This window comes from Anabrus simplex, chromosome 2 (genome assembly GCF_040414725.1).
Source record: "Anabrus simplex isolate iqAnaSimp1 chromosome 2, ASM4041472v1, whole genome shotgun sequence".
In the NCBI taxonomy this organism is placed as follows: Eukaryota; Metazoa; Arthropoda; class Insecta; order Orthoptera; family Tettigoniidae; genus Anabrus; species Anabrus simplex.
In genome coordinates this window covers 63,942,655-63,958,666 of record NC_090266.1, presented here as the reverse complement: position 1 = coordinate 63,958,666, position 16,012 = coordinate 63,942,655, and the positions used below count along the sequence as shown (strand labels likewise).

Here is a 16,012-nt window from a genome sequence, read left to right as displayed (position 1 = left end):
CAGTGTTATAAATGTTGTGAAACAACGACCTGTTGCTTGATGTCTATATATAGATTTGCAAAAGAAATTGTACACTTGAATGAGCCATCACAGGGCATAGGACGTAGTAGTATACAGAAAGCATTGAAATACAGGATGTTACAGCTACATTGACTGTATAATATACTTACTCGCAGTTAAAGGAAGTGTTCAATGTGTCGTTCTTGTACCCGGATACAGGCAATCCTCAACGCTCCTCATAAACTGACACGGGTGGTACAGTACTCTCGCGTTTGGAGTCATCGAGGCTCTTTTTTTGCTAGTTGATTTACGTCGCGCCGACACAGATAGGTCTTATGGCGACGATGCGACAGGAAAAGCCTAGGAGTGGGAAGGAAGTGGCCGTGGCCTTGATTAAGGTACAGCCCCAGCATTTGCCTGGTGTGAAAATGGGAAACCACGGAAAACCATTTTCAGGGCTGACGACAGTGGGGTTCGAACCTACTATCTCCCGAATACTGGATACTGGCCGCACTTAAGCGACTGCAGCTATCGAGCTCGGTTCATCGAGGCTTAAACCCTCATGTTGTGCCTTAGTCACCACATCAACAACAACCCTCATTGAATGTGTCGTTAGGGATACAAGGTGACCCTCATATTGGGCCGTACCATTTACCAAAAAACTCAATGGACGTGATTACCTTCTGTTCCTGCGGCATCATCTTCCAGGATTGGTTGAGGGTGTTCCATCGGAGTAACGCCAGAGGATGTGGTACATGCATGATGGAGCACCGGCACATTTTGCTGCTATTGTGAGATGGGCAAAAATGGACTAGCCGAAGAGGACCTGTACCGTGGCCTCCAAAATCGCCTGATCTAAAACCTTTGGATTTTTGTGTTTGATGCCACCTTAATGGTGTAGTGTACGACACTCCGGTTAACGCGCTTGAAGAATTGGAGCAGATAATGTACTGTAAATGATAGTCAAAAATTTCAAAGTGATCAAAGCGTGTTTGAAAGTATTCGAAAGTCAATGCGGCAATGAAATCATTAAAAACAACTGCACTTGTACTAAAGTATCTAATAACTTTTCTTTATGTTGTTTTGGTACCTTTTCCTAACTAGGATCACGTTTACACCCAGTCAAGTCACTGGTGACTGGTAACCACAAATTCTAAATTACGTCGCAAGCGGCTCCTTTGTGGATCCATGTTTACTAACGAGGGAACACATGCATATGTTACACTCGGATTCGGTTGAAATTTGGTAGGAATATTCGTGGGAGGCAGTTGAATGCTAAGGTGAAAACTGCATGTGCCCAGCGCAAGTTTAAACGCGAAAATTGAACAAATGAATAGTCGTAAAATTAGACGTGCCGCGGGAGTATCGGGGTGTGGCGGAGAGGTAGGGAGGAGCGAAGCAGCGGATGTGAACCGTGAACCAACCGAGTTGCGTCGAGCTGCGCCAGCAGCCGGGCTGCGTATAGTTAGCACGTTCCCCTTAACTTCCCGATCAGATGTGCAAAACGTAAATATGAAAACAGCACATGAAACAAGTGTACAAAGGACGATGTTTGAACAACGATGCCAATAAGGTTTGAAAAATTAAAATGAGTAACAAGAACTCGGGCGTGAATTTTTCAAATGAGGAATAAGGTAGCTTCCTGTGTCTTTTCTCAGCGTGCCAGAAGTTGCTCTTGCATATCAGTCTGCCAAGCCCACTGAAATGCATGCTTAAACCGACCCCATTAGTGACATTTTCACACCATTCACAACAGGGACGGGCTGCGTAAGGAATGGTATTACTGGCATCGCTCATACCTCGGTCACTTTCATATTGTAAAATCCAAGGACGAGACTGAAAGAGGCCAATGAAAGGAACAAATTAATTTTAGCCCGCACCTGAAGACATAGTGCACTGTAAATAATACATCCCGCCAGCATTTATTTTAAAGTTTGATCAATTGGGTTACACGTTGTCAGATCCTTAGTACCCAAATCATTTTTATCAAACCTGTGAAGTGTGTATTAATGATACGACAAAATTTCGCAACCCAGCTTCTCACTTCACGCGGAGTTGACAAGAAACTGCCATCCAGCTTTCCCAGGTTTTCAGTTGGCACTGCAGGGCTCTCACTGGTGCGGCTTAAGTCAAAGATTACTTTCCCCCTAGTCTACTGAATCTGCCACTGGCGCGGCAAGAAAAATCAAAGCCGCATCACATGGTAACGCTACCAGAAAAAACCTCCAGCTATTTTCCACCTATTCGTACCAGCAATCATTGTACTATCGCAAACTCAGTCTGGGAACGAATCAAAATGGAATTAATTTAATTGTTGATCACTCTTCTTTCTTGTAAGAGCAAATGTAACCTCACAGTGCTACACTTCAGTTTGACGTACTGCAAATTTAACTCTAGTAATTTAGGAATCTGCGGGATGATAGCTCAGCCGGTAGAGTGCTGACCTGACCTTGAGTTGGTGGGTTTGATCAAGGTTCATTCCGGTCGTAGATTTACCGGATCGTAAAAGAACTCATCAGGGACGAAATTCCAGCAACTGTAGAAAGAGGGTCACCTTCCATCTCTTGTATCCGTGGGCTTTCGTATTTCATCAGTCATTTGTACCATGCCTGTCATTAATAATGGCAGTTTAGCTACACTTCACTCGTTAGGAAGGTATTCTTCGTTTAGAAGTGATTATTTCTCATTAGTTGAGATTCCTCAAGATTCTTTAAAACCTCTTGTATCGAAATTTTTCTCCCACTAACGAGGATATAGTCGAATGCAGTATGCTTTGCTTTTGTGGTTCTGTTTTTGAAATTTTGTGTCGATTTGAATTTTTCATTTCTTCTGCCTGAGTTGTTCTCTGACACTTTCTTCCAGTTATTTTCCCTCTGCGGTAACGCGATGTAATGCGATGTGATTTTAACCCCCTGTTAATTCTCGATTTCATTGTAAACATATCTCGTTTCTTCGTCATGGATTTATCTGGTACCTAATCAATTTCTAGATTGGTTTTTGTGTTTGTAATCCAGCAATCACTCGTCAGAACATCCTAATATTTGCATCAACGTCCAGTACCAGTTCATTTAACTCATTTTAATAGCATCGATGTAGCAAACAATTAGGTGAAAGGAGGCCGATAAACCGTATTCTCTGCCGGAGATTAAAAATGACGGACTGCAATGCAGATCTCTGTTTCCTATAGAGTGACATAACGGCAAATCCTGTATAACCAAATTATTTGGCTTGTTTTACATTTAGTCGGTCCAAAATGACCACAAAGCAGTGAGCATGTTGGGTATTTTGAAACAGATAATCAGCAGGCTGGTTGTTCGAGAAGCAGAGAGTTGGGGTTTTACTCAATTTTACTTTCACTTACCATCTCTGTCTTAAGTGTAATCACATCTTCATCTTACTCTCATTGAAAGAGTCCAGACTGTAGAGACTAGAATGCCAATTCCCTCTATTGCCAATTATTTTAGAACAGAGTGCGAATTTGTGCCTAGGAACATGGTTGTAGTGTATCACTAGATTCAGGCACAAAGTCTTGACATCAGATCTATGTGTTAAAAATTAAAATTTATTACCTTAGCCTATAAAGCAGGCTAGCCAATATTTTAACAATAACAATATGATTGGCTTTATGTCCCACTAATTACTTTTACGGTTTTCGGTTGTCCTGAAGGAGTTCTTTGCCGTGCCAGTAAATCGAACGACACTAGGCTGACGTATTCGAGCACCTTCAAATACCACCGGCTGAGTCGCATCGGACCCACCAACTTGAGCTCAGAAGGCCAGCCAGCACTCTATCGCCTGAGCTACCTAGCTCGGCCACATCTTATCATTTTTGCTTTAGTTGGCTGTACAACCTGAATAACATGATCTAGTATGCTACATCATTCACTCATTTTCGATAAGGATATGTCACTGCTCAGTTAAACACGAACAAGACAACTTAAATATGGCAGTTTCTAGATACGTGTATTTAAACCTAATGCAGGAAATTCATTAATTGAACACCAAGATCGTGTGAACAAACTAGAATTCAAAATACAGTATCTTAATATATAACCAAATAGAGCAAAAGCTGTGCTGCGTAGATCTCAAAGCCTCAGTCTTGAAGATGTCTTAGTATTGAACTGGAACACTAATGAAATGCTTTGAAGTGGGAGGTCACATGCCTTATATGACTTCGATTGTTGACTGTGGTTTAAAGGGCCCTAACATATAGGTCATGGGCTGTTAAACTATTTTGTGAATGACTGAACACCCCTGTAAGCATGTTTAAGATTTCATTTGTTGAAATGGAAATGGCGTATGGCTTTTAGTGCCGGGAGTGTCCAAGGACGAGTTCGGCTCGCCAGGTGCAGGTCTTTTGAATTGACTCCCGTAGGCGACCTGCGCGTCGTGATGAGGATGAAATGATGATGAAGATGACACATACACCCAGCCCCCGTGCCAGCGAAATTAACCAATTAAGGTTAAAATTCCCGACCCTGCCGGGAATCGAACCCGGGAGCCCTGTGACCAAAGACCAGCACGCTAACCATTTAGCCATGGAGCCGGACGTTCATATGTGATTATCTACTCATCGGGTAAGAAACACTGAAAAATCTTTCCCTAAAAGTGATTAGAAGTACCTCTGAAAGAGAAACGTATCTGTTATAGAACACGCGTAATTTTCTGACTCAGAACTGTTTGTGTGCACGTACATACATTCATTATTTGTCGCGTGTTTGTTCGGAGTAAATCAGACATTCTAAAACTGTATCAGTCTAAAGGGAACTACCGGGGCTTTCCGGAAGGCATACCCATCCAACACGCAAGTTTGAAAGTACAACTTACCAGTTGGGAAACAAGCGACCTCTGAAATATCAAAGGGCTCTGGATCATTGATTTGCTATTAGCAAACGCCAATCCGAAGTGTGTTGCCGACCATTACCAAACACAACTTTAATATCGACTACGAGCAGCCAGTTTCTAAATGCGGAACGTAATCAAGCCACGACACATTCTCTCTCTTAAGTGGAGTGTAATTAGTTGTGTGGAGAATTATTTCAGTCCTGTTGGCTTTATTTCTGTGGAGTTAAGAGACAGTATCTTGTTTACGGAAAAAAACATCAAAAGAATTCCACTCCAAAGTATGGATAAAGAAGAAGTTTTCCTCCTGCGTCGAGAATTAAACTGCCAATGATTTCCTACAACAAGAATGTTGAACAAAGTTTCATAAACAGGTACGAACATAGCGCTCATATACCATCGAGATTTATTTTTCCACCCATTTCACTTGGGTTCGGTTAACGACTTATAAACGTAACCATTCATCTTCTATCAAATTTTGACCGCACGAAGAGAATCACCAAATGTTATCATCAGCATCACTGACCTTTCCACAAAGCTCCATGGATCCCACGGTCGGGACACAGTGCGTCTGTCACCTTGTCCAGAAAGAGGAACTGTGTCCGCTGTCATGGTTGTTTGGAACCGATGGAAACAGGAAGAAGTAAAAAAACTTATGATGAAACGCCGGGTACACTACTGCTTCCCAACCAAACCAAATAATGGTGTCATGTGTGATTTTAGTCTTATGTGACTTCAGGATATTCTGTAAAACAAATGACAATTTGACCGTTCATAAAAGTAGGTTCGATAGTTTCATAACCTCTTGAACACTTTCCGGTTGTTACCAGTACACAGTAATACTTATTGCCTGTTAGTATTGATAACAACGAATGATTTCAGTTGTCGGTACCAGACATAGTGAAGGCTTTAAGTCCGAAAATTGAATTAAAAATAAGATATTATTATTATTATTATTATTATTATTATTATTATTATTATTATTATTAAAATGGTCGTGGATTAATTGTGAATAAGCGGAAGAAAGTCATATTTTCTAGAGTATTTAGTAGCTGTAGTACCCATGTAAAGGGGCAGACGTTCAAGTCACTGCAAAGACCCCAATTAGTGTACGGTTCCTGTGTATGGAACCCTCGCCAGCAATACTTGATACGAGAGACGGAAGATATCTAAAGTAAAAAAGCACGATTTGTTCTGGATGATTTCCGACAAAAGAGTAGTGTTACTAGAATGTTGCAAACACTGGGCTGGGAAGACTTGGGAGATACGAGACGAGCTGCTCGACAAAGCGGTATGTTCCCAGCTGTCAGTCGAACAATGGCGTGGGGTCAATCAATAAATCAATCAATTAATACTGATCTGCATTTAGGGTAGTCGCCTAGGTGGCAGATTCCCAATGTGTTGTTTTCCTAGACTTATCTTAAATGATTTTAAAGAATTTGTAAATTTATTGAACATCTCCCTTGCTAACTTATTCCAATCCCTCACTCCCCTTCCTCTAAACGAATATTTGCCACAATTTGTCCTTTTGAATTCCAACTTTATCTTCATATTGTGATCATTTCTACTTTTAAAGACACCGCTCAAATGTACTTGTCTACTAATGACATTCCACGCCATCTCTCCACTGACAGCTCGAAACATGCCACTTAGTCATTAGTAGACGAATAAGCTTGAGTGGAGCTTAAAACGTAGCAATGATCGTAATATGAAGATAAAGCTGGAATTCAAGAGGACAAACCATAGCAAATATTCATTTGTAAGATGAGGAAATACAAACATACCTACTGTAACCGTGCATTCACCGCGGCAGGTGCAATACATACATACAAGTACAAATACCGATCTCGATAGCTGCAGTCGCTTCCAGTATTCGGGAGATAGTACGTTCGAACCACACTGTCGGTTCTCTGGGGTTTCCCATTTCACAGGAGGCGAATGCTGGGGTTTTACCTGAATTAAGCCACGGTCGCTCCCTCCCCACTTCTAGAGCTTTCTGGTCCCATTGTCACCATAAGACCTATGTGTGTCTGTGCGACGTAAAGCAAGTTGTAATATAACAGTATTTCAGCGTTCCGTCTGCAAGTCTCTGTGAATTTACTAAACGCCTCCACAATCCTGTAGCTTCGTTTAGTTCTATACCTCGTATCTTTAAATCATTAGAAACTGAGTCCAACAATCTCCTTCTTGGTCTCCGTCTACTTATCTTACCCTCCACGACCAAGTCCACTATTCTCCTTGGTAAACTATCCTTCTCCATTCGCCTCACATGACGCCACTAACGAAGCAAGTTTATGCGTACAGCCTCATCAATCGAATTCATTCCTAACTTAGCTTTTATATTCTAATTCCGGGTACCCTCCTGGCATTGTTCCCACCTGTTTGTACCCGGCATCATTCTCTATACATTCATGTCTGTTACTTCTAACTTATGAATAAGAAATCCTGAGTCCACCCAGCTTTCACCCCCCGTGAAGCAAAGTTGGTCTGAAAACAGACCGGTGTACAGATAGTTACGTCCGGGAGCTGATTTCTTTCTTACAGAATGCTGTTGATTGCAAATGCGAGCTCACTGCATTCGCTTTGCTGTGCCTTGATTTATTCTCACTTAATATACTGCCATCCTGGGAGAACAAATGTCCTAAATACTTGAAATGAAATGCCTGCTCCGTATCGTATATCCAAGATAGCATTTCTTGGTACTGGACATCACATTAGTCATATCTGTTTTCAAGTTCCAGGCTTTCAACACAGTCTGCCATTCAGACGAAGTAGTCGGCAGATTTACTACACTTCCCCCAAACTGAATCCCTCCCTGCCACGTTATGCCTTTCAACAGATGATCCTGGTAAGCTATGAAATATTAATAATAATAATAATAATAATAATAATAATAATAATAATAATAATAATAATAATAATAATAATAATAATAATAATAATAATAATAATAATAATAATATTTGTTTTACATCCCACTAACTACTTTTTAAGGTCTTCGGAGACGCTGAGGTGCCGGAATTTAGTCTCGCAGGAGTTCTTTTAGTGCCAGTAAATCTACCGACACAGGGCTGTCGTATTTGAGCACCTTCAAATACCACCGGACTGAGCAAGGATCGAACCTGCCAAGTTAGGGTTAGAAGGCCAGCGCGCTATGAAAGATTACAGCCTTGTCTATCTACTGTCAATACCTTGAAACAAGGGCTCACTCTATCATCAATTCTCACTTCAGCCCAATTGTCATCATAAATGCCTTTGATCGCTTTTAATAATCTACACTTCCTATAATCCCCTGGTATGCATCACATCTTTTCTCTCGGTACTCTGTCATAATGTGTTCTCTAGATCTACGAAACGTAGACATAACCCTTTATTCCATTCCTCTCGTAGTAAGTCGAACCTGCCCTAACGGACACCCTTATTCAGCGGACACCTCCCTATACGGACAATTTTCCTCGGAACCGATTTCATTTTACATAAGACAAGTGTTAAATTGGCCTCATTTAAGCGGACACCTCGAACTCCGGACAGCGGACATCACCATTTCTCCCGTCCACTTGACTTAAGCGGACACTTTACATGTTGCAGGACAATTTATTACGCCGGACCACATGTCATCCTTTCTTTTAAATCCATTCTTCAGACATAAGCAAATCCCTTTTGAATTTTTGTACTATTTCGAGTGCAAGGGGAGAGAAGGTACATCGGAATGCAGTTCTACCTAGTGGTTTATAGGCCTATTCCGAGAATTCTAATTACCCAGAAATGCTGCCAGAGGCTGTTGACTCACAAGTTACCTGGGGATTTTCTTCCCTTCTTGCATCATTCTATTCATAAGTCGGATATTTGTGTCACGCTGGACCGCGTGTACGGCGAGAACACTACGGGACCATTTAATAAATATACTTTATTCCGTTTTCGAGAATATCTCAGTTAAGAAAACATGTGCTAAATTTACACAGACGAAGCTTCACGATTACTTCACGAAGCTATAATGTTTGTAAACGATGTAAAATCACTTATAATAACTCTCTATGAAATACTAACACAGAAATGACTTAGAATAATAAAAATAAAAATATGTAACTTATATTTAAGGTGGATATTCTTTGCCGTTAAAATGTTCGATTATTTTTAGAAACCTGTTTTAGCGGACACCTCTCGTAACGGACATTTTTCCTCGGAACCGACGGTGTCCGCAGAAGGGAGGTTCGACTGTATTATAAGTTACCTGGCGCATACTGAAAATGTGATGCAGACAGCCCCTCTGTGGTTTGATTCAACACTAGTTTCCAACGAACTTACTCTCAACCACTCGCCATACTCTCCCTTCCAAAATGCCATTGAACACCTTGCCTGGTAAACTGATCAATGAAACATCTGGTTAGTTATTGCAGTCCTTCCAATTCGCTTGCTTATTTATGGGTGAAGTTACGGCTTTCGTTCAATGAGACGGTACCTTATCAAAATTCCATGCTGACCTTATTACTCTACGAAGCCATTTCATCCCTTTCTACCCACTGTATTTCACCACTTCAGGTCTAATTTCATCATTATTTTCTGTTTTATGACAATACAGGGTACTTTACCATCCTTTCAACTTTCTCAAGCATCGTTTCACTAATGCCATTGTCCTCTCTGGTTGTTCGCGACGTCAAGAGGAAGATTTTCAAATAACCTTCCACCTGTTCAGTGGTTCCCTAGGATCTGCCATGAGTTCACCTGATTTACCCAAAAACTGTTAAATTATTTTTCCCTAATTTTGTATGTTTCACCATTATTCTCCAGAAAGGTCTCCCTGTCGTTTGACCGAGCCTTTTCAGGTTTTTACTGAAATCTTCACATGATTTCTCCTTGAATTCAACAATTACTTGTTTCCCTCTATTTGTTTCATCTGCATGCAATTCTCTGTCTGTCTTAGTCCTTCTTTGGAGCCATTTCTGGTACGCCTTCCTTTTATGTTTAGCTGCCCTCTCTTCATTTCAGGAAGTTATTCATATTTTCCCCATCTTTACACACAATTTTTCCTGGGCATCCCCTTGATCTTTTTAATGCCAGCATCTCTGCATACCGCCCACTCTATGTCTATAACCTGAACATGTTTCCTTTCTTTTGTTTCGAATTGTTCGCTAATCATATTCATGTACTTTTACCTTACTCCCTTGTCCTGGTGAATTCCTGCCTTTATTCGTCTGCAGAGAGATTTCCCTTTCCTTACTCTAGGACTAGAGGTGCTTAGTTCACTGCAGATTGGATAGAGGCCTGTATAATCCAAAAATCCCCGAAATACCCGCAAATTTCCTGAATTCAAAGTCAATGATGATATAGTCTCTTATAGATCCTGCTCCTCTACCCTCCCTTTTGCGGCGGTGAATAGTCTTGTCTACGGCTGCATTCAACCACTTACAAGCAGAGTTGCAAACCAAGAAGAGGGATATATGGGAAACGTTTTACACCACAGAGGCTATGACTAGTAAGAGTTGGATGAAGGCAGACTGTAAACTTAGGCACATCGTGACTAGATTAGCAACACACAGTTTTCATCATCGCGTGTGTACTAACAAAACTTTTCATACCCCGAGAAAGGAATGTATATGTGTACTGTGCGAGAAGACTTGCGACTTATATCATGTTGTGACGTGTACAAAAGACAGATCGGACTAACCAAATTCTGTTTAATGTAATTAGTCATGTAAACATGCTTTAATGGCCAATGGCTGCAATAAAATCTTTCCCACACTAGCACAGAAGTCCAGTAAACACTTCCCATTCCTATTATATTTCACATCTTCCCCACAATTTCCCATCATAGTGCCGTATCCTCCATTTCTTTTTCCAACTCTCACACTGAAATCTCCCATTTGCTCTGTTCTATACTTGCTGTTGACCATGATTACGATGTCCCTCAGTGCTTCATAAAACCTGTCAACTCCATTCTCATCGGCACCTTTGCGTGGTGACATGACTGAAACAATTCTCGTCCTAATTCCTCCAACTTCTAAAACTACCCGCATCATTCGTTCATTTAAGTGTCTAGTAGACACTTTGTTGCTTGCAATAATATTACTGATGAACAGTCCTACCCCACACTCAGCCCTTCCAATTTTGACACTTTTTAAGAATACTGTATCATTCCCTACCTCTTCCCCGTTATCTACCCTTGTCCGCATATCATGAACACCTAACACATCTGGACGCAACCTCTTCGCTGATTCAGACAGTTCTTTCTTCCATAAGCCTTGTACCGGGAACGCCGCGCATTCAAATTCAGCGCTTAAATGAACTCCTCTATTGGTGAAACAGTGAAACTGAAACTACACCAACTTGGAACTTTAATCAGAAGATGTCACCACCTAAATATTGAGTAATTTTGTTATTGTGCAGTTTCCTAACCTGAGTGAATTTCTACTTGTTTTATTTGACATTCATCAAGAAGTTCGGACATTCTTCCTCAGATGACACTACTAAAAACTATGATCATGCACCCTGGTGCGAAGTGAAAGAACTTATGATTTAAAGAAGTATTGTATTTCTAGTTTTTTGTAACTGAATGATGTTCATTTATTTTTGGGTTGGCAATTCTTCCTTTAATTTCCAACCAATCCCGTATTTCTTCTTCAACATGTGTTTAACCTATAAAATCATGAGGGCGTGTCCTGATTCATCTTGAATGAACTCGAACATTCCCTGAGGGTTTATAAACTGCGGCTTTTTACGTCTCTTGGCCAATTGATCATCATCCTACTAAGTGTGTGTGTCAAAGCAGGAGGCGGGCGGCCACTTTCATCGGTCAGCAGTACATCTACAAGGTAATGGCCACATAACATCTTTCTTTCTTGCTAACTCCGCAGTTTAACCCGAGGGAAAGATCCGAATCGTTAACTATGTAACCTACTTTTCTAAAAATGTAACTTTCTGCCGGCTAATGTAAAAACTTCATAAAATCTTTAACTGTAAATCGGGGATAGAGAGTGAATTACCCTCTCGAGCTCCCCTTCGTCTTGGTTTGAGGCGACTACGTTTTTCTCTAACTGTTTTTCCTACTGTAATGTGTTAATGTAATTTCTATACGAGCCACCGCAGTAGTGTCCGACTCGTTGGCTGAATGGTCAGCGTACTGGCCTTCGGTTCAGAAGGTCTCGGGTTCGATTCCCGGTCGGGTCGGGGATTTTAACCTTCATTGGTTAATTCCAATGGCCCAGGGGCTGGGTGTTTGTGCTGTCCCCAACATCCCTGCAACTCACACACCACACATAACACTATCCTCCACCACAATAACACGCAGTTAACTACACATGGCAGATGCCGCCCACCCTTATCTGAGGGTCTGCCTTACGAAGACTGCACTCGGCTAGAAATAGCCACACGAAATTTAATTTATTTTACCACAGTAGTTTGGGAATAGCCCCTGTTTCATCGGCCTAGAGCCCCTTCGTTTTTTTGTGTTCATATCTAGGATTGCAAGTATACGCCTCCATTCATTTCGTGTTCAGGCCATTAATTTAACCTGTTATTTTTATTCCACGAAGGCCCAGTAGGTTGGGTATTTAATACCCCTGTAAATATAAGTTCAATTTTGTAAATGGTGGTTTGAGAGACCTGACAGTGAGGTAATGTTGCCTTGAGTAGGCAGTAAGAAACTGAGAGCCTGTTAGCCCTTTTTCAAATTTTGTGATTGTAACGAGTGTCTCTGGGAGGCTAGATATAGTATTTTGGGAGCAAGTGCTCCATGAATTAGGCGATTTCTGCCTTTGAATAAATTTGTGCTCTTTGTAAATTTGAGCTTGTAGCTCAGGAAATGTAAAGCGAGGGGCTTAAATCCCAAAGTGTTAAGGTTCTGAATCTTTGATTTTTCCCAATCTGGTTTAATGATTGCTACTTGTACCTGTAATATTGGCATGAAAAATTGTTAATTTTAAAGTTCTGAAAATATAACCTTCAGTTTAAGTTTTAAATTCTATTCTTGACATTGTAGTTAGACCCATTCACCCCGGCACCTTGTTTCACCTCTGCGTTCCACGGGAAACCCCGTAACAAGCCTAATTAATATTGATAGCGAGCCATCGAATTGCATTTCTTTCGTCAAGTTGTTTACAAGGAGATCCTCGCCGGGAATTAGGGAATGGCATTATTTATCAAGGAAAATATTCGACAAATTTCCAAGTTTTTGAAATCATTTAAGAAGCGTTTAGGGGAACAACTGATAGAGATTCTGCCATCTGAGCCACAGATCAGTGATTCTTCATTGACTGATGTCTGAAATCAGCCACCGTGGCTTCCCGAACGCCTCTTGCACTATCCTCGCAACACGTGTTATTCATGGCATCAGAAATGTACATTTGCGAGCAAAAAATCTGGCACTTTTAGAAACGACATATAGGTTCGTAATTAAATACTTAATAGTCCTGTCCCCTTTAGGATGCTCCTAGTAACATTTGCGGATTACGTACGACTCTCCAACTAAGTAAGTTTTTTTGCTAGTTGCTTTACGTCGCACCGACACAGATAGGTCTTATGGCGACGGTGGGACAGGAAAGGCCTAGGAGTTGGAAGGAAGCGGCCGTGGCCTTAATTAAGGTACAGCCCCAGCATTTGCCTGGTGTGAAAATGGGAAACCACGGAAAACCACCTCGAGGGCTGCCGACCGTGGGGCTCGAACCCACGATCTCCCGGATGCAAGCAAGCAAGTAAGTAAGTAAGTGGACGGTTACACTCACCCCTCCTTCTATGAGTTCGAGTCTCTGATGATATTACACTGGTCTAGCACACCTCACGTTATTTTTCCAGTCACAGCAAGTTTTATTAAGGTAGGCACCTTGTGACTCCACCATTCATTTTATACCGAATGTAACATCGTTCATTGGTTCCTATATTGTTGCTTCAAGCCAATCGTAGATATGAGGGGCAAAGGTCGGGTGGAGTAAATATGGAAAGTTTTCGGAAGGAAATATACTATTACGATGTAGGGGTATGGGCCGGATTTCTTGGACGTTTGTATTCATTAAGGCACGCTGAACCCGTATTGACAGATTCCGAATCGCCGTCATAATCACCGTGACAGTTCTTCGATAATCCCAGCAAGAGGCAGTATAAGCAGAACTGCGGTCTCTGTTGTGAATTGCGATTGAATGTCAGCGATGGAACATGAGAATGTCGTAGTTTAAGCAACGAGAAAATTTGAAATTCTTCCATAAATTAGGCAAATCCGCTAGCAAAACATCTGAGATAAAAAAATGAAATAGCGTATGGCTTTTAGTGCCGGGAGTGTTCAAGGATAAGTTCGGTTCGCCAGATGTAGGTCTTTTGATTTGACACCCGTAGGCGACCTGCGCATCATGATGAGGATGAAATGACGATGAAGACGACACATACACCCAGCCCAGGTGTCAGCGGAATTAACCAATTATGGTTGAAATTCCCGACCCTGCCGGGAATCGAACCTAGGACCCCTGTAACCAAAGGCCAGCACGCTAACCATTTAGTCATGGAGCCGGACATCTGAGATGATTATGCAGAAATCGCCTGGATAACCACGACGGGAAAAGACACGAAAAGACAAGTCAAAGTACTATGTGATCCTTGAACTCTTAGCGCCAGTCCACGAATATATTGGGTGGTGTGAATAAAAATGAGTCTAAGCGAGTGAGCGTGCGCTCGCTGAGTGTGTGTTAGTGTCTTCCTGCCGATGAGCTTCCACTCCGTATTTGCGATGAATAAAAATGTAGAGCGGAAGACACTCGGGTTGTGACTTCCCCTCTCGGAGAACCATCATCAAATGAGAAATGCAACCAAGCAAGCAAAGGGCGCCAATCTTTAAGTTGAGGACTTAAAGATAAAATTTATAATCAAGCTTGGACAGACTCTTATCACAGGGGTGAGGTGATAGTACACTAATCATTAAGTAGGAGAATTAGAAATCAAAAGGCTAATTAAGGCAGATTGATTACAATGAACTAGAAAAATACTATTTATTATATTTAATATAAATGACGACGGTTTAACGAGAACTGAATTTAAAATAGAAAATGAATTTAATAAAAAAATGAATGACTCTACTTCGCGAAAACTTGCAATATCTTTAACTCGCTTGCTCACCATGTCGTCTTGTTCTGCTGGTCCTTGGAAAGCTTCCCTCCTTGTAGCGGGAACATCACCGTTCGTCTTTGATATCTCTTCATCTGCAGCTCAGTACCATTCCTGCCTTGCCAATTGCATCCACCACTAATTGGAAGATGACTTCAAAACTAACACTCCCTATTATGCTCTATCCCATATATTGGAGATAAGCCCTAAGTCATAGTTAGAAGAACCACCTTGGGTTATATGGAGAGGATACTCAATTAAGAATCCTTCCAACTTTACTGAAAATGTTCTCTGAAGTTTCATTTCTATCTAGATTAAAACTATCTATTGACTTAGACTGGTTCAAACCGGTCTTATAGCCGTGCTGTACGTACTTCCTGATAAGAGTGGCTATACACCCCTCATTCAGAATTTCTAAGTATCGAGACGCAGAATCAAGTAGAAAATCAAGTAGAAGCTGTAGAATAACTCGTAGAATAATGTAGAGAGACTCGCAGAAGCGAATAAGACGTTGTAGAGAGACTTGCAGAAGCGAATAAGACGTTGTAGAGAGACTTGCAGAAGCGAATAAGACGTTGTAGAGAGCCCCTCCAGGAGCTCCAACACGCCCTCTTATAACCTTCTCTCGCGCTAATTACAGGCCGCTACACGTGGTCCAATCAGATGACACTTCTCTCCCCACTCTAGATTTTAGAGTAGATGGGTCCCACACAAGATATCAACTGTTCTTCTATTCGTCCTTTCAATCAGTATCCATGGCAACATGACGCTCCTTTGAAAATATAGGCGTTGATCAGTTCGAATAATTCTGGTCGAAATACGGTAGCTTACGTTAGGACGCGTGAACACGTGCTCGCTTTTCTCAGAACTTGACGTCTAAATTTGTCCTTCCTTCCTCCTCGGTGATGTGGCAAGATAACTGAAATCTACTGCAAGTTAATTTTAACCAACTGTCGCAAGAATCTAAGTGAATATTAGGATATTCAGCCCTCGTTTATAAGTCGTAGTTACAAAGTAATGAAATGATAGTGAGCAAATGATTAAACATGAATTATAATACAATTACATACCAAAATAAATATCATGA

General features: G+C 41.3%; 1 protein-coding gene across 1 annotated transcript in view; it reads left to right on the top strand.

The window, feature by feature from the left end:
* LOC136863432 (pikachurin) overlaps positions 1–16,012 on the top strand; it is a 1,329,416-nt gene that overhangs the window by 665,999 nt on the left and 647,405 nt on the right. The window lies entirely within an intron of this gene.